Raw genomic sequence first — 23067 nt, 5'->3', positions numbered from 1 at the left:
GCCATGCAAATGTCAACCTGAGGACTGATTCTGATAAAAATCATCATTTTCTGAAGGTTTATCCTGTTTGCTGGTGGATTTCTTGTGCAGAAATGCAAAATCTCTATTTCGCGAGTGCGAGATTGTTCCTTTCCGCCGCAACTACGTGTTCGCAATTGCGAACTCTCGCGAGGTGTGCTGTGCAAGGTGGCAAGCCGCGATTACGTATTCGCGGGCGCCAAACTCCCGCGGGATCACGCAGCAAGATCCAAAATGGCGCGGCACTCGCAAAATATGATCGAGAAAAACAACTCGGCAAACGCTTAATGACGGAAAGTGAACGCCGTGCACCACGCCGCGCGCCGCAACCAAGCAAAAAATCCGCCGCGAGCGGATTCACGGATTTTCGACAAATTCGCGAGAGTTCGCGGATTGCGAATTTGCCGAAAATCCGAAAAATACGCGAGCGGAGCGGATTTTACGCCCATGCTTAGTGCATACATAGGGGTGAAACCTGTTACGAGAATGTGTATGTGGGAGAAGTAAGTTGTGAACATGCTTTCCAACTAGAATATTACTCTAAGGACTTCTTGAAGGAAATGCAGGTGATTCCAAATGTATATTTTGTATGTGGAAGAAATGCATACGTGAAACTACCGGATAATTGGTATGGATCATGTTATTTGGCAATTGTCTTCCCCAAAATATACCATGCTAAGGATTTAGAAATCATAGAGGGAGGAACACAAGCTAGAGGAAGAAGAGATGTCAGCACTGAGGAGGTAGTTGGAGATGTATTTGGTGCTGCATTTCCTCTTTTGGGGATAATACTGAATGACATCAAGATTAGAAGATTGGCAACAGTTGTAGATAGGTTGTCCGCCAGTACTGCTAGATCATTAATGCTGGTGGAGGGAGAGATGCAATCGATAAGGGCAATGGTTCTTCAGAACCGACTTGCTCTAGACGTTCTGTAAGCCAAAGAGGGAGGAGTCTGTAAGGCTTTGAAGGTCCAGGAATGTTGCACTTACATTCCAGACAATTCAAAACCTCTAGAGAAGTACATACGGAACATTACTGAAATTCATCATGAGATTGAGGATTTGACGCAGGTAAACGTGTGGGAAAAAGTAGGTAAAGGAATGGGTAAAGTTGGAGGTTGGTTTGCCAACCTAGGAAAGAGTTTTATTTGGTACATACTGAAACCCATCATCATAATAGTGATTTGTATAATCACCCTGTGGGGATTGGTGCGGCTGTACCAATGGTATAGATCAAACAGGTTGCAGAGATCCATGAGAAAGCAGGAGAGGAGATTAACTGCGATGCAGGATAACCAGTACAGGAGTCTGAAGGCTCTAGAGGGAATGAAACGAGGGGGTACTGCAACGACTTCAGTTTGACTCAATTCATACCTCAGGGATGGTGTTGTGATGGTGATGACTACTAAAAGTCATCAAAGGGGGGATTGAGAGAGCGCAAATCAAAGAAAAATCTAGAAGTGCACCATATTTACAAGCACGTTGTATGAGTCTAGTAAACATTATGTAGGAGTGTCGAATTTATAGAGTGCAAATGTATAAGAGTGTTTAATTAAATTAGAATGCATATATCTGTGTGAGAAGCTAATGTAGAATTGTGTAGAAATGTTAGAATGATGTTGGAATCCTATGTTATGTGGCTGTTGGAGGGGAAAATGTAATTCTGCTAAACGTAGAGATGTGTAGGCCACATGGCAGTTCACAGAGAATACAAGAAGCTGATGCATTTCCACATAATATGGATTTTAATGTTATTGTAGTTCAAAGTATTATTGATCATAGAACTGAAATATGTTTTATATAAGTTTATATATTCATTGTGTGTAATAAGATAGAATACTGTTTAGACTAAGAAATTAAAGGTTTGCAGAGTGCATAGGCCCGTTTCATGTAATTCTAATAGGCCTGAATAGACAAAAATCGTTTCCTTTTGATCTGCATGTGCTCGTTAGAGAAAGGTCGTGTTAGGCACAAACTGTGGAGCCTGCTCGATGGTTTACGACTTAGAAGATACGGTGGAGGCCGGAATTTGGGGCCCACAGTACAAGTGTCTGTTTGCAGGTGCGAGGGGGTTTTAATCAAGAGAGTGATGAATAGACTTTTGTCTCGGGAACCAGGCACAGGCCTGGAGGAGTCTTCAGGAATTTCCTGGGGGGTACCGTCCTGCCGGAGAGGAGCCTGGGAAGCAAGGTCAACTCTAACGAAGGGTCCAGAGGAGTATCAGCATGGAACATACCAGAACCAACACCACGTGAGGGGCGTCTCTAAGGGGCGTTTCTATTGTAAATGTGATTTTGTATTAGGGACAGCACCCCTGGGTGGAGTTAAGGCAGATGGTCTGAGGAACCTAAGAGAGCGGATGGGTAGGCAGATAGGTTAAGTGCGAAACCTCGATTCATAACGAAGACTAAGGGAAGTGTGTGATCTTCTTTGGAAGTCACCACGGCTGACACCTTTTTAGGTTAAGAACTTGTTAAGTAGGGATGTCACTTAGTCTAGTGTAGGGACAGTCTAATCAAAATTTTCCTTTCTGTAAATGACTCACAAGCTACAGCTTGTGTCTATTCTTGCAACTTTGGTGATTCTTGAATTGGTTTTGGTGATATTCTTCTGCCGACTAAGAACATTTATAAAATTCATGTTTGTATTGATACCCGTATATCTTTTGAACCTTATTTTGAGATGTTTGTATCTCCAGTTAACTTTGGCTTTGAAATAAACTTTTAAAACTTATTCTTAGTAAGTGGTTCTTTAGAGTGGTGTAAGTCATTAACTGATTGACCTAGTAGTGGATTGTCTTTTACTCAATGACAGGTACCAACGGTTCAGTCGACCTGAGTTGGGATCTAGATCTATAACTATAGACCAGAAATCCCGCGTTAACACTAGTAGTCGCCAAATGGGACTTAGCTAGACACTGGGGATCCCCCGATCGCCCTACTCTCATAGAGTGGACGGCAGGTATGGACTTGTATACGGTCGCTGAAAAGGTGACTTACAAAGCCCGGGGCTGCCCCAAAAAGTTCACTAAGACCTGGGCCCCATGGTGGAGGCATTATGGCCTAGAGGTAGGAAACAAAGACAACGGTCACACACCGGAGACAGACAGAAGAACGAGGGGGGGGCAGTGGCCACTCCCTCGCACCGAAGCCACATGGCAGGAGGGGGGTGGTTGGGGATAGCCCTGTCCCCATGTCCCTCCTGGAATCTACCTATCGAACAATGCACTGTTTTTTTTTTTTTTTTTTGAAAACCTTTATTGTGCAGATGTAGCTTACAAATACGGGCCTACAACCCATCGGGCCGGCCACCACACTGTATTAGCACGTAGGCCAGGAAAGAAGATCCAGCGGGTCTCCGATATAACAGATGCAATAAGGCGAGGCAGAAAGCCACAAGGAAACCACCATGAGCAGGAAAAGTGAAGGTTAATTTTATAATACAATAGGGTGAATAGCAGGAATAATGCAGTTATTAGGGTCCAAAAGTCCGTGGCGGGCCGTCAGCAAGCAGTAAAACAATACATAGCGAATATCGAAAAGAACAGCCATATTATAGCAAGGGCAAAACGTAAGTCCCACATCTGCAAGCAAGTCCAACCACTGCCCAACGCCCACCCGTTACTACGAAAATACGCAGCAATACATAAAAAGGAAGTCAGGATTGCAATACAAAGAGCCATCCGCTACATCAACCCAAAGAAAGGGAGAAAGAAGGGGAAAAAAGGGGAAAAGGACATCAAGAAAAAGGGCAGAAAAAACAGGGAAAAGAGAACGCGGCACCACAGCATGCGCCCCTTGGCAAGCAAAGCATACAAAAGAAAAGGCCAGCCTACGGAACCGAGGGAAATAGGATTAGCGGATGCACAATGAACATCGGTGGCAGGGAGATCATGAGGCCCACGCTGGCAAAAAAAACCCAGGAGGCCTACATGTAGACGCAGCGTCCAGAAAAGAGGATACATAAGAGCCATAGAACCAAGAACAAAGAAAAAAACAAAAATACAGACCCCCCCCACCCACCCCACCCTGCACCCCTGCAGAAGGCTACGCCCTACCCCCCCAGCAGCGTGCCTGTCGCCCTAACAGGAAACCCGAAATATAGAAGAGTCAAAAAGTAAGGAAGAAACCACATAGGCAAAAAGAGGGGAAGGGGAAAGGAAGGGAAAAAAAAAAATCTCTAGTGGGAGAGGAGACACAGAATCAAAACTATCAGCTCCCAACCCCCTGTTTGAACACATTTTAGATCCCACGAGAAGATGAAGTCAGTTCAAAAAACAGGCACCAGGAATATGAAGAGGAATCGATCATACACGTACAGCTGCAAGGTGGTCATCGGTCATGCCACGAAGTAATAGTCCGGCGGTACAAGTGTAACTCACCCCTGTCCTCGTCTGTCCAGTGCCATAGGCACAGAGCGCACAAAGAACCAGAACATGAGGGGCCAGAGGTGAAAAGCAGGGATTCCAATCGTCGATATACCACACAAGTTATAACGGCTTCGGACCGGATGAGCAAGAAAGGACAGCAACAGCAGCAGGCAACTCAAGCATAGCTCCGCCGACCAAGGGGAAAAAGTCGCCCCGGTGAAACAGTTACAGGATCTCTGCTCGGCAGGTCGAGGCAAAAAAACACCGGGAGACCCGGCGAGACAGACCCGGACGGATCTCGGCTGGAGGCCCTCCAGTACATCCACCACAGGGAAGAACTCCTGACGATACAAGGCAGTAGGCATCTGAACGTCCAAACAAGCGGTGGCCCCGGTGTCTTCAATTTCCAGGAAGGACCCCGCAGCACACTGAAGCGGTGGAACCGCACACGCAGGGGACGGCCCAACGAGCCCGGTACCAAGACCACCATCCGGCCCAGCGACAGGTACAGTCATGGAAGCACGCCAGGAACACAAGGCGGCGAAGACGTCGCCAACTGTAGGCTCACCTTTACGGTATTCAGCAAACGTGCCGTGCGGCCAGCCGATGTCGCCATCTCCAACTGGGCGTAGATACAGGGCGCAGGCCACCATCTTTTTAGCCCGGCGAGGCCTCGGCAATCTCCGACCCCAATCCGGCCACCGGCGGGGCTCGATGAAATCCAGCCGGCGACAAGCAATGGAACCTCCAGGGCAGAAAGGCGGGCCACCAGAATATTGAGGCAGCCGGCGCCACCGACCCACAGGCGCCGCCCGCCAAGACCGGGCGGAGGGTTTCAAGATGGCCGGACAGGAGAACAAAGGGGAGACGAGTCGCCCATGCGGTCAACCCCCGTCCGGGGAAGGCAGCGCTCCACCACCAGGTCCCCAGACAGCCAGACCAGGCCCGGTCAGTCGCCACTGGTCCAACCGCACAGTGGCCGCTCCGGCCGACCCCACTCCTCCACCAAGGGGTTGGCCCCGGCGCTCCGCCCCGCCCGGGCGCCGCAGACGAATCCCAGGCCCGCCCGCCCCGGAGGCTCCGAAGCGAACAAGGGCACAGCTCAAGATCCGCGGCACCTAGGATCATCCAGAGCAGACGGTAAGTGCCAGCAAAACGTCATAATTCCATATTCCATCAAATAAGACTTCTCGGGGCAGGATAAGGCGCAGGATAGGTAGTTCAAGCAGGAAGGTTGACGGAGCCGAGCTACAACGCGGCCATCACGGTCGCGAGCTTGGCTCCTCCCCCAATGTACTGTTGAATATTACTGCTCAAATGCATTACATTGTACCAAAAACGTTCATTTATAATGTGCAGAGAATCTGTTTCTGTGTACTGGCAACCCTTGTTTAAATAAAAAAATTAATATGTTCATCTGTAAGACAACTGGTGCTCATTTAAAGTGCTCTGATACCGTCGGGTCGAGTTTGTGCTCTATAAAACTCCGAAAAAAATTCCTTTTACAGACCTAATTTAAAAAACAGACAGACTCCTCACTCTCTCTCTATCTCTCACACACACACACACACACACACAAGCACACACACACACATACAATATCTTTCTCAGTTTTCAAACACCCACATACAAACTGTATAAAAATGCGACCCACATTAGGAAAGAGTTTTGGCGCAATATAAACTGTTCAATGTGCTACATAATATACAGATAACACAACGTTTCTGAGGTTGGTCCCACAAGCTGTTTTTTTTAACATGAATACTCTGTGGTTAAAAGTGCTTTTCAGCTTGTGCAGTTCTCCCACAGGACAATTAAAGGTGACCCTTCAACTTCTGAGGACACCATTCAAAACTCTGATTGTAGAGGATAACTAACTTTAACCTGACTACGATAACCATCCCCATACAAAGTCATATTCTATACATTATAGACAGCCCTTACAGCATGCAACCAACACAACTCTGATAACCCATGTTTAGGCATTTATCATACACTCAAAAGCTCTCAGTAGCCAACCATAACATCCAAACCCATTCCAATCTCACCTACAAATGGTCATACTAAAACAACACTTTGCAGACACAATCGTCTCACCTTTATGCACACAATTTAGCAACAAAGCGACACTGAATTATCTCCGTAGACTCGGCTGTGTATTGATTTTCATGTACCTATACACTCTGATTTTAAGGTGTGTTTATATTCAATCATTTTTGGCCTCATAATAAAATCCATAAATTGGAATTCAGGGTCTGTGGTCTTTTAAGCATGACTACATTGTAAGTATAATCTTGAATTGTTTACTCCCTTCAACCACTTTCAGCAGCCAAATAAAAGACTATCAGTGCTGAATTTACAAGGGAAGGCAAGGAGTAAATTTAGAGTAATCACAACCAAGATCTTCCATGATATAAATCACTTTATTTACACACTGACTCACGAAACAGACACTGGTTCCCAGATCTGTACGAAAGTGCTCCTACTTAGAGAATGTGGTATGATGCCATTCCCAACGGTGGTTGCCACTGGACAAACACAAATAATTTCGCTCACGGGAAAAAGCTCTTCTTGTGATCCCTGTTACAGAAAACTCCGCGCTGGGGGCAAAGCTTTCTCATAACTTGCCCCATGGTACTGGAACTCACTGCCTGTACATCTACGTAAGTGTCCAGATCTCCTCCGTTTCAGGAAACTCCTGAAACAGAACTTTTCAGTAACTGATCTCTCATGCCTTGCATACACGCTCCTCTAGTGCGGAGATACTCCTTTGGGGGCGATCCCATCACCATCAACTAGTCTTCATTTATTATTTAATGAGGTGGAGTCTCAATGCTACTTGTGTTGCAAAATATTATAAAATGTTTTGGATAAAATAAGCACAACACAAACCACAAAGAATGCCATTCTCTTGCTGCAGAATATTTTATGACAGTTAGCCAGGTGCCCAGAATTACAAAAGAACTAAAGCAGCTTGCAGGAATGGGTGTATGATTGCTCTCTGTGCAGGTATGTCTCTTTATGGGAGTGTTTGTGGTGGGACACCGTACATCTCCCCCAATACTGTCCCTTATTTGGAGCACCGCCTGGCTGTATGGGTTAGTGTCCATTGAAGAGTGAGGAACATTCATAAAGTTTGAATATAGTCATCTCAATGTGCAATCCATTTCCCTAGAAGCTGGCGCGTCAGTTATCTTTTGTGCTACACTGGTATGGTGACATACTAAAGGCTGGCCCCACACCCAGCGTAGTACAAAAGATAACTGAAGCGCCTGCTTCTAGGGACATGGATTGCACGTTGGTACGACTATATTCAGTTATCTTTTGTGCTACCCTGGGTATGGGGCCAGCCTGTAGTATATCCAAGCTGGCCCTACGCCCAGGTCGAGACCTCTAGAGGGATACAGGGTCTGCTATAGGCGGTCTCCCTCCAACATAGGTTCAAAGAAAATTAACTTTTCATTAAATAACGTTTCAGAGGGTTGTTGGCACCCATGTCCTCAATTTATTATTTTTTCTTTCTAAGGCACACCTTAAACTTTCCTCTCTCACCTTCTTCCTACACCACCCCAATTTTCAAAACATTGACAATCAAAGAGTACGAGTAGGAAGCGGCCCCAAATATATTCACCCAGGGCGCTATCTAAGCAAATGGCAGCTCTGGCCATGTATGTGGCGCGCACTAGAGGTTGGTCTCTGTTGGTCCCCGCGGTCTGCAACAGCACAGCCTATCCTTCATTATAGGCCTATATTTTGTTTGCTTAGGAGCACCAGGGATGAAAGATTCTATTCTGGAATCTCGAAGGGTTACATTACTAGAAAGTCGGAATTCAGAAAAAGGAGGTTGGCTTTGGAGCTGGAAGGACCTGGGGTGTATCTGCTGTTTGTTACCTGTGTGCTTGATTCTTACACAATAAATTGCTTTGAAGCTCCTCAGTGTATGGAGGATCATACTACAAACGAGGGGGCATATTTACAAGGTTTTATTGCCGCAGGAATGTCACTTTTTGTGACGTTCCTATGGCAATAAAACTTTCGCCTTATTTACATGGCAGTGCACAACCACTTAAAGTTGCTTAAAACCCCCTCGTAAATAAGGCCCCCTTTCACGCTCCACTTAAATTTGAGTGGACTCTGCAGTGCAAAAAGGATTTCTGTCTTATTAATGTAACCTCCTTGAAAAGTTTTGACCCTAATGCTGACAATATCATTACTCTAGATGCTAACATTAGGTGTTTGGGTTCTGTACCGATACAGATGGATAATAAGTGGAAGGAGAAAACATTTGGAGGAAAGGTATCCGATTATTGAGACAGAGGCTTTAGTTTGTGCTTGGTCTCTCTATCACTTTAGAACTTTTGTGTGGGGTAATTCTCTTACCATTCAACATTATCATAAACCGCTGGTTAAATTGTTAACCACTGAGGGTATGGTGAAAGCATCACAAGAATCGCTAGACTGTCAATGAAGATGCAGGATTATGTATAAGATGCAAGAACAATTGGAGGAATGCGAGGATGACTTGTGGAATGATTATCAGATTACTTTGGTGTATGATTGTGGTTTGCCAGCAGTTAGTTTGTGACAAGGCCACTTTGGAATAATTAGAAGTAAATCTGTGGTTAAGAAGTCGTTTTTGTGGCTGGGTGTGGATTTAGCTATTGAAAGGTATGTGAGAGATTGCAAGTGTTGTTCCAGTACTGACAAGCCTTTCCACACCACCTATAAGTGATTGGTTAGTCCCACTGATGCTTGGGAATGTGTTGCAGTAGATATTGTCTGGCCTGTAGGCACATTGCAGAGACACATTCTTGTCCTTAATAACTTGTTCTCAAGGTGACTGGTTTTAGAGGTTGTTTAGAAGGATGACACTGAGTTTGTTTTGTGCTTTTTTTGGATTGAGTTATCTTTTGGGAAGGGATTCTGGCTACCATTTTAACTGTTCCCAAGCACTTCAACTGGAGTAGTTCCTCTCTAGGGAAAATTAAGCCCTAAGCTTGGTGGTATCAAAAGACAGACCAATGGTGTGAGAAGTTGGCCTGATAGGTGATGTTTCCAATTCTGGAACCACCTATTATCAGACCAAACAATCCCTTATGGTGTCAGGTTGTAAGTCAACCTTGTTAGACAAGCTATCCTAGGGGTAGCATGGACTAAGCAGCCTAAAGGCTTAACTTAAGAGGTCGTGTTAAGCGAGCTGTTTTACCACATACAATCCTGTAATATCAAATGAAAGGACACCACACAAGTATATATTATAAAAATATATGTGTTTATTACTAAAAACAATCCCCAGTATTCTTTATGAATAAAGGGGCACAAGCGTTAAATCAAAAGCACAGTTTAAACATACAAAGTTGCACAATTATGGATGAGGGCGGGTGGCCACTCAAACCATATACTAAACAAGTGGTATAAGAGATACCAATCGAACAGTGGTTAGGCCTAGGGCCTAGGGAATCGCTGGGAGCAGTCAGGACAAGCAGTGCTGAAGTCGGGAGAGGCCCACGGGATTCGGGAGCAGTGCGGAAAGCGCACGCATGCACCAATGTTAACCAATGGTGCGTAAAAGTTGCAAAGTTAAAGTTTAAGGACACTTCCGCTGAACCTAGAGGAACAAAACTTAAGACACAGACCCTAGAGATGTGTACCAGTGTGGGAACACCGGCGGAGCAAAGTTACCTCACCCACAGGAAGCGGGTGCACAGGGTCGAAGTTGAGTCGGGTTTCGTCACGCAGGCTCTTGGTGCTTGAAGCTGAAAGGGCTGCAGGCGGGGTGAAAGAGAAGTGTCCGGTGGAGTCCAAGGGTGGACTCGAGTCGAAAAGTACCTGAAAGCAGAGGGGACAGAGTCTGGGTCACTCAGCAGTGACCAGGGTGGAACCAGGACGGAACCAGGCAATGTCGGGCGCAATCAGGTCGCTGTCGAGGTGCTTCTCTCCGCTGTCACGTGGGCTCTGGGGCATCTACGACGTCCAGGAGCAGGTCACGATCTGTCCCACGCAGGCTCTCGCCGTCGGCGCTGTCGGCTTCAAGATTGGAGCAAACAACACTTGGCAAAAGCAATCCACGCGGAACTGGGAGATTGCTTCTCACTCGAACCAGGAGGGTCAGAGTGGGGGCTCCTTTTTAGGGGAGCTGGTGCAGATCTGGAGCAACCAGATTCACAAGTCCATTTCAAGTTTTCGTCGGCACAGGGGCCACTAGCCGGCTGGCAAGTGACCGGGCCAACGCGTTGAGCCAAAAGAAGCAGAAGGGCCCCACGCAGCACTCGTCGAGTGTGGAGGGCTGAACTTCGGTGCAAGTGTGGCTCAGGGTTGAGGCTTCTCAAACCCCGGTGTACAGCTTCGAGGGTCACTCGTGGGCTGCACGGTCAGCGTCTCGTGGTCAATTCAAGATGGCGTGCCCCACGCTTCCGGTCGCCTCCACGGGTCTCAGCTCTGCAGGAACTGTGGATCGGGCTGTTGGAAAGCAGGCAAGCTTGATCTCGTCGATCTCTGTCGCTCGAGTTCCGGCGGGAACTGCAACAAAGGAGACGTCGATAGCTGGATGGTGCCTGTTTGCACAGGGTGGTCACTCCTTGACCACAAGGGAGATTCTTCGGGCTTCTACGTCGAGTAGGATGTCGAAGGGTCCAGAATTTCGTTTCTTATGTTTCTTCAGGATAATCTGAAGTGCATTGGCACTGCTCCCAGTCTTATACTAATTTTGGGGGCTGGATTACCTGCTAGGTCCCCTCCTATGGGTGGGACCCAGGAAGGGGGTGGATACACCCCTTTCCTTTGATTCAGGCCGCCCTGGCACGAGGGCTGGAGTGCCCCAGAACCGGTTTGGCCGGATTATGCAAGGGGCAGCCTTGTGCGCCCCAGGCAGTGTCTGGTTTTTTTCAGACCTCCCTGCTACAATCCACTATCTCCTGTCTGGAGGGTGGTGACACCCTCCTGCGACAGGAAACCCTTTGTCCAGGCCCCATTTGGCTGAGTTTCGGTCAGCTTCAGGGGGTCAGACTCTTGTCTGTGGCAGAGGCATCCATTTTGTGGATCTAAGGCCCTTTTAGAAATTAACCGCATTTAAGCAAAGTAACATGTCTTACCCCTCTAGAGGGGTGGAATGCTATCCCCGTCGCCAGAACTGGCGAGGGGATAGTATTCCAAATCGTATGACACCTTACACGACATGTTTTGATAAAGCCAAACCAAAGTTGCTATATAACCGCGAGGATTATAAGGCACTTAAGAGTATATGGTATGGCATTATCCTGAAACAGCTTAGGGAGTTGTTCCCGACAGCTGCAGACAGGCTCAGCTCATGCTAGAGCTCCATCTCACATTAAACCACGCACTCTGCCTCCAGGATTGATGAGGCCTTCCATAGGAGTGGCTCACAGGTTTATATGTGTCCAGATATAGGTTTAGATATAGGTATACTATATCTAAGTAAGGGGTGATTACACCACCTTACCCCAGCTGAGTGATCAGCCAGTTGTGTCAATTTAAGAACCAGCCAGGGGTGGCAAAAGATATGCTGCAGCCCCTGGTAGGCCTTGGTGGCCCCTATGCCCTGGGCACCTATAGTGCATTATACAGGGGCTGACAAGGAGTCCATTTCCAATTGTGGTATGTGCCTATAGCACATGTATCATTAATTTAGTGAGAGAACAGCAGGCTGGGGGTCTGATCAGCAGGCCCACAGCCTCAGTAGTCGAAAACCAGTGAAGCAAAAAGCAAAAATTTGGGGTGACCATAGGATAGCAGACCCTACTCTCCTACAAATGGGATCACAGGGGATCAGAGTGTTCAGCTCTTAGTGCTCTCACACACCCGGTAGGGTATCATGCTTCCTCATAGGGCACACCTCATCAAGCCGGCACTGCAATGCTTGACGGGCCTGGGGGCTTTTTATCGGAGATCTTTTGATCTATAGACGTCATTAGATGAGTGTATGTGGGGGATTTTCAAAACTAGGGTGGTGACAGAGGTGAGAGTTAAAGAGTCTAAGGGAACCGAGAAGATATTTATGGGGTAGTGGTCCCTTGACCCAATAACAATAATGGCGCTATCCTAAAGTCACAATGTACCCTGATAGCTAAACTGTGAGGAATAAGGTGAGATCAACATGTTGCATGCCTATGTTGCCAGGAGGGACAATCAGCATTTCAACACGACCAAAATCAAATTACTCCTACCATATACAAGTCTGTGGGCCCTCCTAAAGGTCAAGGGAGCCCACTAGAGAGAAAGATACTGCACTTGAATCGATGCAGTGGGGGTGATTCCACCCGAAAATCCGGCTAGAAATACCCCTTAGGTAAGGCATAGGTCCTCGACACAGCAGGACATTATCCCTGGACCTACCCTCCTCTGCCTGTCTGTTATCCCATTTGTTGGTCCTTTAATTCTACCAAGCTTAGGGCTTAGTTTTCCCTAGAGAGGAACTACTCCAGTTGAAGTGTTAGGAACATTATTCTGGTGTCATGTAGTTCCTATAAATCTATAAAGTATTTGTGCGTTTAGACAACATAAGCTGTGGGATTGGTGTCCAGAGTGATTCCAGACACCCCCACAGATATGTTTGCCAGCTAGCTCACAGTGCCACTATGAACCCCTCTTACAAGGAGCAACTATCGTCCATTTCAAACATTCTGGACAATCTTGCCCCTCTAAAACTAAAAAGAACACAATGCAAAGACAGAAACCCTTGGTTCACTGGCTCCCTTAACATGGAGAGGAGATCCCTACATCAATCTGAAAGAAATTGGAGACAACACCCCTCCGCAGCGCATCTAAAACTTCTGCGCCAGGCGAGAAATGCCTACAACAAGCACATCATCAATTGCAAAAAAGAATACTTCAGATCGGAATTGGGGAACGCCAAGAATAGACCCCAAAAGCTCTTTGAACTGGCCAAATTCCAATCTAATAAACTGGCTAAAACACCGAAAGAATCCCCCAAATCGCTAATATCGTCAGATGAATTCTCCTCCTTCTTCGCTGATAAAATCACGGCATTAGGAATTTAACTCAGTACCACCACCTGCTCCCAACCCCCGCCTGCTCTGCCACACTCTTCCGCTCCTTCCATCCTGGCCTCTCCTAAAAACAAAGCCAGCTGGACTGACTTTGAATACTATAATGAAACCTCCATCTCAAAAATCCTCTCTACCTTTTAACCAAACAACCACTTCAATGACCTGCTACCTTCCAACTGCCTCGCCGTTGCCTCACAATCCATCGTTTCTTGCTGGACTACAATTATCAACGCCTCTCTCCAGCAGGGCTTGATCCCGGACCCTTTGAAAGCCGGCCAAGTCCTCCCCATCTTGAAAAAACCTTCACTGGACCCAGCCTCCCCTGACAATTTCAGACCTATCTCCAATATCCCGCTACTAGCCAAAGTATTGGAGAAGTGTCTTCAACAGCAACTTAGCCAGCACATCAATAACTTCCACCTACTAGATGACTTCTAATCTGGATTCAGACCAGGGCACGGCACAGAAACTGCCATGCTCCACATCGTGGACTATGCCCTCCAAGCCCTAGACCAAGGCAAAACCTGCCTTCTAATTCTCCTTGATCTATCCTCCGCCTTCGATATGGTCAACCATGACAATCTAGTCATCAATGGAGCGCACACCGCTAGCCCCTCCTCCGGATCGCCCCTCGGGACTCTGGTACTTGTAGTTCTTTAGTGGATCACCCAGGTGGGTGCAAGTCGGTACTTGTTGGACTGATGAATCTCTAGACCCGATAGATGTCCCGGGTTTTAGGATATCGCCCGAGACATGTCTCGGGTTTCGGGATAACTTCCCTCATCAGTAGAGAAAGATCGTTAGGGGTGGAAGAGAAGGCCGCCACACAACAGTCAAAGGCCTCGATGCCAGAACCGGCACACAGGTGCGTCATCCAAGAGCCCGTCGGCCCAAAGCTCAAGGGAGCTGTATTGTGTTTAGTCATCAATGGAGCGCATACGGCTAGCCCCTCCTCCGGATCGCCCCTCGGGACTCTGGTACTTGTAGTTCTTTAGTGGATCACCCAGGTGGGTGCAAGTCGGTACTTGTTGGACTGATGAATCTCTAGACCCGATAGATGTCCCGGGTTTTAGGATATCGCCCGAGACATGTCTCGGGTTTCGGGATAACTTCCCTCATCAGTAGAGAAAGATCGTTAGGGGTGGAAGAGAAGGCCGCCACACAACAGTCAAAGGCCTCGATGCCAGAACCGGCACGCAGGTGCGTCGTCCAAGAGCCCGTCGGCCCAAAGCTCAAGGGAGCCGTATTGTGTTTAGTCATCAATGGAGCGCATACGGCTAGCCCCTCCTCCGGATCGCCCCTCGGGACTCTCGTACTTGTAGTTCTGTAGTGGATCACCCAGGTGGGTGCAAGTCGGTACTTGTTGGACTGATGAATCTCTAGACCCGATAGATGTCCCGGGTTTTAGGATATCGCCCGAGACATGTCTCGGGGTTCGGGATAACTTCCCTCATCAGTAGGGAAAGATCGTTAGGGGTGGAAGAGAAGGCCGCCACACAACAGTCAAAGGCCTCGATGCCAGAACCGGCACGCAGGTGCGTCGTCCAAGAGCCCGTCGGCCCAAAGCTCAAGGGAGCCGTATTGTGTTTAGTCATCAATGGAGCGCACACCGCTAGCCCCTCCTCCGGATCGCCCCTCGGGACTCTGGTACTTGTAGTTCTTTAGTGGATCACCCAGGTGGGTGCAAGTCGGTACTTGTTGGACTGATGAATCTCTAGACCCGATAGATGTCCCGGGTTTTAGGATATCGCCCGAGACATGTCTCGGGTTTCGGGATAACTTCCCTCATCAGTAGGGAAAGATCGTTAGGGGTGGAAGAGAAGGCCGCCACACAACAGCCAAAGGCCTCGATGCCAGAACCGGCACGCAGGTGCGTCGTCCAAGAGCCCGTCGGCCCAAAGCTCAAGGGAGCCGTATTGTGTTTAGTCATCAATGGAGCGCACACCGCTAGCCCCTCCTCCGGATCGCCCCTCGGGACTCTGGTACTTGTAGTTCTTTAGTGGATCACCCAGGTGGGTGCAAGTCGGTACTTGATGGACTGATGAATCTCTAGACCCGATAGATGTCCCGGGTTTTAGGATATCGCCCGAGACATGTCTCGAGTTTCGGGATAACTTCCCTCATCAGTAGAGAAAGATCGTTAGGGGTGGAAGAGAAGGCCGCCACACAACAGTCAAAGGCCTCGATGCCAGAACCGGCACGCAGGTGCGTCGTCCAAGAGCCCGTCGGCCCAAAGCTCAAGGGAGCCGTATTGTGTTTAGTCATCAATGGAGCGCACACCGCTAGCCCCTCCTCCGGATCGCCCCTCGGGACTCTGGTACTTGTAGTTTGGCTGCCTTCTCTTCCACCCCTAACTATTTTCTCTACTGATGAGGGAAGTTATCCCGAAACCCGAGCCATGTCTCGGGCGATATCCAAAAACCCGGGACATGTATCGGGTCTAGAGATCATCAGTTTTACAAGTACCTACTTGCACCCACATGGGTGAACCACTCAAGAACTCCATGTACCAGATTCCCGAGGGGCGATCCGGAGGAGGGGCTAGCGGTGTGCGCTCCATTGCGATTGCTTATACAAATTGGCTCCCTTGAGCTTTGAGCCGACGGGCTCCTGGACGACGCACCTGCGTGCCGGTTCGGGCATCGAGGCCATTGACGGTTGTTTGGCGGCCTTCTCTTCCACCCCTAACTATTTTCTCTACTGATGAGGGAAGTTATCCCGAAACCCGAGCCATGTCTCGGGCGATATCCAAAAACCCGGGACATGTATCGGGTCTAGAGATCATCAGTTTTACAAGTACCTACTTGCACCCACATGGGTGAACCACTCAAGAACTCCATGTACCAGATTCCCGAGGGGCGATCCGGAGGAGGGGCTAGCGGTGTGCGCTCCATTGCGATTGCTTATACAAATTGGCTCCCTTGAGCTTTGAGCCGACGGGCTCCTGGACGACGCACCTGCGTGCCGGTTCGGGCATCGAGGCCATTGAGGGTTGTTTGGCGGCCTTCTCTTCCACCCCTAACTATTTTCTCTACTGATGAGGGAAGTTATCCCGAAACCCGAGCCATGTCTCGGGCGATATCCAAAAACCCGGGACATGTATCGGGTCTAGAGATCATCAGTTTTACAAGTACCTACTTGCACCCACATGGGTGAACCACTCAAGAACTCCATGTACCAGATTCCCGAGGGGCGATCCGGAGGAGGGGCTAGCGGTGTGCGCTCCATTGCGATTGCTTATACAAATTGGCTCCCTTGAGCTTTGAGCCGACGGGCTCCTGGACGACGCACCTGCGTGCCGGTTCGGGCATCGAGGCCATTGACGGTTGTTTGGCGGCCTTCTCTTCCACCCCTAACTATTTTCTCTACTGATGAGGGAAGTTATCCCGAAACCCGAGTAATGTCTTGGGCGATATCCCAAAACCCGGGACATGTATCGGGTCTAGAGATCATCAGTTTTACAAGTACCTACTTGCACCCACATGGGTGAACCACTCAAGAACTCCATGTACCAGATTCCCGAGGGGCGATCCGGAGGAGGGGCTAGCGGTGTGCGCTCCATTGCGATTGCTTATACAAATTGGCTCCCTTGAGCTTTGAGCCGACGGGCTCCTGGACGACGCACCTGCGTGCCGGTTCGGGCATCGAGGCCATTGACGGTTGTTTGGCGGCCTTCTCTTCCACCCCTAACTATTTTCTCTACTGATGAGGGAAGTTATCCCGAAACCCGAGCCATGTCTCGGGCGATATCCAAAAACCCGGGACATGTATCGGGTCTAGAGATCATCAGTTTTACAAGTACCTACTTGCACCCACATGGGTGAACCACTCAAGAACTCCATGTACCAGATTCCCGAGGGGTGATCCGGAGGAGGGGCTAGCGGTGTGCGCTCCATTGCGATTGCTTATACAAATTGGCTACCTTGAGCTTTGAGCCGACGGGCTCCTGGACGACGCACCTGCGTGCCGGTTCGGGCATCGAGGCCATTGACGGTTGTTTGGCGGCCTCTCTTCCACCCCTAACTATTTTCTCTACTGATGAGGGAAGTTATCCCGAAACCCGAGCCATGTCTCGGGCGATATCCAAAAACCCGGGACATGTATCGGGTCTAGAGATCATCAGTTTTACAAGTACCTACTTGCACCCACATGGGTGAACCACTCAAGAACTCCATGTACCAGATTCCCGAGGGGCGATCCGGAGGAGGGGCTAGCGGTGTGCGCTCCATTGCGATTGCTTATACAAATTGGCTCCCTTGAGCTTTGAGCCAACGGGCTCATGGACGACGCACCTGCGTGCCGGTTCGGGCATCGAGGCCATTGACGGTTGTTTGGCGGCCTTCTCTTCCACCCCTAACTATTTTCTCTACTGATGAGGGAAGTTATCCCGAAACCCGAGCCATGTCTCGGGCGATATCCAAAAACCCGGGACATGTATCGGGTCTAGAGATCATCAGTTTTACAAGTACCTATTTGCACCCACATGGGTGAACCACTCAAGAACTCCATGTACCAGATTCCCGAGGGGCGATCCGGAGGAGGGGCTAGCGGTGTGCGCTCCATTGCGATTGCTTATACAAATTGGCTCCCTTGAGCTTTGAGCCGACGGGCTCCTGGACGACGCACCTGCGTGCCGGTTCGGGCATCGAGGCCATTGATGGATGTTTGGCGGCCTTCTCTTCCACCCCTAACTATTTTCTCTACTGATGAGGGAAGTTATCCCGAAACCCGAGCCATGTCTCGGGCGATATCCAAAAACCCGGGACATGCATCGGGTCTAGAGATCATCAGTTTTACAAGTACCTACTTGCACCCACATGGGTGAACCACTCAAGAACTCCATGTACCAGATTCCCGAGGGGCGATCCGGAGGAGGGGCTAGCGGTGTGCGCTCCATTGCGATTGCTTAACCATGACAATCTACTTGAACACCTCAGGCTCAGGATGGGTCTGGATGGCGTGGTACTAGAATGGTTCCGGTCCTTCCTCCACAACCGCTCTGAGATTCATCATCAACGGCAAACTATCAGTTCCCACCCCGGTCACAGTCGGAGTCCCCCAAGGTTCAACCCTCTCCCCCACCCTCTTTAACCTTAACCTAGAGCCACTCACCGAAGTTCTCCGTTCCACCAACATCTCCTACCATATGTATGCGGACGACACCCAAATATACATCAGCATCTCCTCGCTCAATGAGATCCTCTCCCTGAACGAGACCCTGAAATTAACTGTCCAATGGCTAGCCAATAACCAACTCAAACTGAATGCAAAGAAAACTGAGTTTCTCCTAATTTCCCCATCAAAAGCCAACCCGGAGACTCAGACCTGGATTAAGGCCATCACAGCCCTGAACTGCCCACCGACCATTGTGGACTCTGCCATATCCCTGGGCATAATCCTCGACAGTAACCTCAATATGAGAGACCACATTAACTCGATGGCCAAAGCAGCCAGATTCAACTTGAGCTACCTCTGGAAGCTGAAACCATTCATCGATGCACTGGACTTAAAAATGGCAGTTCAAGCACTTGTCATCTCCAGACTGGAATACGGCTGTTCCACCCTCACAGGATTACCTAGGACCCCCTTAGCGCCTCTAAAAGCCTGCCTCAACGCGGCTGCCAGACTACTCACAGGTACCAGGAAGTTTGACCACATCTCTCCACACATGAAGGCGCTGAACTGGCTCCCCCTGGAGGCCAGAATCCAGCTGAAATTGGCTTGCACTATACACAAGGCCCTATACACAAACTCCCCTGCTTATCTGGCACAGACACTAGTGATATCCGGGGGAAGCAGGAACTCCAGGTCCGACAGAAACCTCCTGCTCCAACCTGCCTCCTTTAAAAAATAAGAACCTACAACAGGGCGTCCACCGGAGTATCACCAAGAATTTGGAACTCTCTCCCACCTTCCATCAGGAAAATCCCTCTTCTAGCACGCTTCAAAAATGAGACCAAAACCTTCCTCATGGGTAAATTCCTCGCCTAAGGCCTGCCCGCAACCAACCCATTGAGCGGGCTACTCTATGACTACTGCCTTCCCATATCACCAACTGCCCATGACGAGAACATTTGGTACCTTGTTTTTGCTTCTGACTCTGACGATGATTGTAACCATACATGTTGATCGTGTTTGTCCCTGCACCTTAATCATTTTGTTTGTTCAACAATGTATACCATGTAAAGAGCTCTAATACCCTCACGGGTCATGTTCGCGCTCTATAAAACACAAAAATAAAATAAAAATAAAAATAAATCGTTTCTGGCAAATATAAAACATGACAACCTTGACCCCTCAGGGATCGTGGAAACAGTATAATACTTTTTGCTCTGTCACTCATGCTCACTTTGTCTCAGAGAGATACACAGAATAAACAATGGGGACTTTTTCAATGAGCATTTATTGAACCAGCGTCATTCTAGTGTAAAATATGTATGCTGCAACAACCATAAGACAGAAACAGATGTATACAGTTATAAGCACCACCAGAGTAAATAGATGGTAGAGTTCTACCATAGTGCAAAAACAATGGCTATGTGCAGGTATATGAATACATGCCAGTAAAAATACATACTCCTACGATGCTAACCCCATCCAGATGTACCTAAGTGTACCTAGCCTGTATGTAGGTGTATAGCCAAGAATCCCCCTAGTATAGAGCCAACCCTTGGTCTCGAGTTGGACACCCCACGAGGGATGTCAGACCACTGTGTGCTGGAGTATCTGCATTCAGGGACCTCAGCATCTCGTGTCAGCGTGACAGCATGGAAGTCTTTTTGTCCTCTGCCTGGCCCAGCAAACATGTGGTGCTTATATACCTAAAAGGTACCCTAAGGCATTCTACCTTGCTGTGTCATGTCAGCTGAGGATGACAATAGGGATGACACTTATACATAGATATTATGCAGAAGATGCAAACGATGGTAATCCTGCTGTGATTCTGAGAACCCTCATGCATAATAAATGAGGCTAGTTTTTGTAAAAAACCACACAACCTTTATGTTGCACCTAACTAGTTAAAATGTCAGCACAAAACCTGTTATGTAGTACAATGTTAGGGTAAATGTAGGTGAAAGGTTAGGTGTTTACCCCGGCCTATATTGGGGTACATTGTGAATCATAACACTAGGAGGAGCGCGGGTGTAGGACCTCATAAAATATAGCTCTTCGTCCCCTTTTTGATTATATACCTTTTTAACTGACAATGTATGTAATTTTTGTCTAATGCATCCAAGAAGTACTTTGATCAAATTGAGGTGAAACATAATACTATGTTCTTATACAATCCAAGTGGGAACAGTGCTATTGAGATATTTTATCATGTGATCAAAGGTGTTGTCCAGTTGGCTGTAGTCAGTAATTTGGATTGGACTATACTATTGGAAAAGTCATTATGGGCATTGAGAGTAACAAAGAATGAAGCGACTGGTGTTTCTCCTAAACTTGTGATGAGGGGAAGGAATTTGACAACTAAGAATAACCCTGGGTGGTTATGTAGTACTGGTGTGGAACAATGGTTGGTCAAAGCTGCTAGGGAAGTTATGGCAGATAGTCACCTGAAAACTAAGGAGCATTTTGATAAAAACACAATACTAAACCAGCATCCATTGGGGTTGGTGATTGGGTCTGCATAAATAAACCTGGAAAGATGACTAAATGGGACAGTCAATGTTTTGGAACCAGAGGAAGTGATAGAAGTGTTCCATAATGCTGTGCTTTTAATTAATGCCAATGTGGACCCTCAAAAGAGTTGGGGTTGAGTCAGGTGATGTATGGAGAGATGCTCACTGGAGTATGCAGAAGGATGACTTTTTCTAGCGGGGAGAGGAATCATCTCTGTCAGATTTGGGTGAACCAGAGCATGTTACTGATAAAAAGGTGGTTGTCTCTTATATGTAGTTCAATGTTGGAAGCTCAGGGGCAGAGTCTAATGTGTAGCACCGGAGTATCCTCTGGGATGATTGTTAGCGCTCTATGAATAAATAAATAAAAATAGTGTGCAAGTTCTGGTTCTAATGTGAGGGATCCTGGGATGGGTGAGTCTGTTCATACCACAGGAAGGTCCACAGGCAGTACAGTTGATATCAATTCGGTGTCAGTGGGTGATACTTCACCAGGTGTTTTTGGTGTGTTGATCAGGGGGAAGAGGTCCAGGAAACCTCCTAAGTGGTTGGAGCCCTTCGTATATTATGAAGGCATTTAAACAAGGTTGTTATGCTAATGAAGATTCAAATTATTATTTGACATATGAAGTTCTAAACATGGAGTGTCTTTATGCGGTACTATGTTTTTTTTCTCAGGTGTTTTTTTGGGTTGTATTATTGATTTTGTTGTCTTATATGAAGAAATGGGAAGCGTTGTGTACCTATGAAAACCTGGGATGGAGTATCTATTCTGGAATATCGAGGAGTTAGAATACTAGGGAGTAGGAATTCAGGAAAAGGTGGTTTGCTTTGGAGCTTGAAGGACCTGGGGTTGTATCTGCTGTGACCTGAATGCTAGATAATAATACATTAAATTACTTTTAAGCTCCTCACTGTACGACGGATCATTATTACACTCTAGCTGTGGACTGATATTGTCAGGCACCACGTTAGGAATCAGGGATGTCTCTGTAGCACCGTAATACGTAATATCAAATCTTTCATCAATCCGTGCTGTGATTCAAAAGTCACCTGGCCTGTATTCTAGCGCGAACTAATCTAATGAATGTGAGAGTATTTCAGATGCAATATATTATATGGAATTTTAATATATAGAAATATAGATGAGTAACTGTGAATTACTGTCAAGAGTCTATGATGTCCCTCAGAACCCCAACGTGAAAGACATCCCAGTAATTCACTTTTTACCCATCTATAATTTTAATATTATGTTTGGCCCCCAAAATCATCTGCCCCTGCTTTTAACTGCTAGGCAGTGGTAGAGGAGTCATGGGGAACCATACCTAATATGGCCTCTGTTATGTATCTCTTACCCAAAGGTTAAGAAAAAAATACCTGAAATCTTCGACCAGCCTCCACCGCCTTCACTGCCTTCATTCCTTCTCCTGCAGTTGTGCATTCTGCTTTCACTCAAAGATGACAAGCAGTGCTACACTGACAGGGTCTCAGATATCCCTGTCACCTGGCCTGGAAGATCTTTATGGCATCAGTGGGTTATGAGATTCAGAAAACAAATTAAACAATAGAGGATCCCTAACAGAGCCAAACATAAAATTAACTGTGTGTATGTACTTGTCTCTGGTATTAACATTTGTTCCAATGAATATGGAATGACAAATCTGAACTCTTTGTCTGTTATTCAAACACATTTGTGCACTTGTGCTATTGTGCTATTTTGCATCCAATTAAGGCCTGTCTGGGAGAGGTGGAGGAAATGTCGCTTTATCATTGCCTAGGATGGGTGGAGGATGTGGTGTTCTTGATGATTATTGTTGGTCAGTATGAGTGAGTTTTTCTTAAAGCTATCTTTGTGGATGATGTATTTTAAAAATAAGAGAGTGGAAAAAGTACCCTTGCAAGAGATGGTGGTAGAGAAGGTGTTTCTCAAGGTATCCATTCCCACAATGAGGGGAGGATGTCTTCTGGACTGAGTGCAATTAAATTGGTTAATACGAACAACTGGCATTTGTTGCACATAGAAATGG

Source organism: Lissotriton helveticus, chromosome 7 (genome assembly GCF_964261635.1).
Source record: "Lissotriton helveticus chromosome 7, aLisHel1.1, whole genome shotgun sequence".
In the NCBI taxonomy this organism is placed as follows: domain Eukaryota; kingdom Metazoa; phylum Chordata; class Amphibia; order Caudata; family Salamandridae; genus Lissotriton; species Lissotriton helveticus.
The sequence above is the reverse complement of the archived record's forward strand: the minus strand, read 5'-3'. Positions refer to the sequence as shown.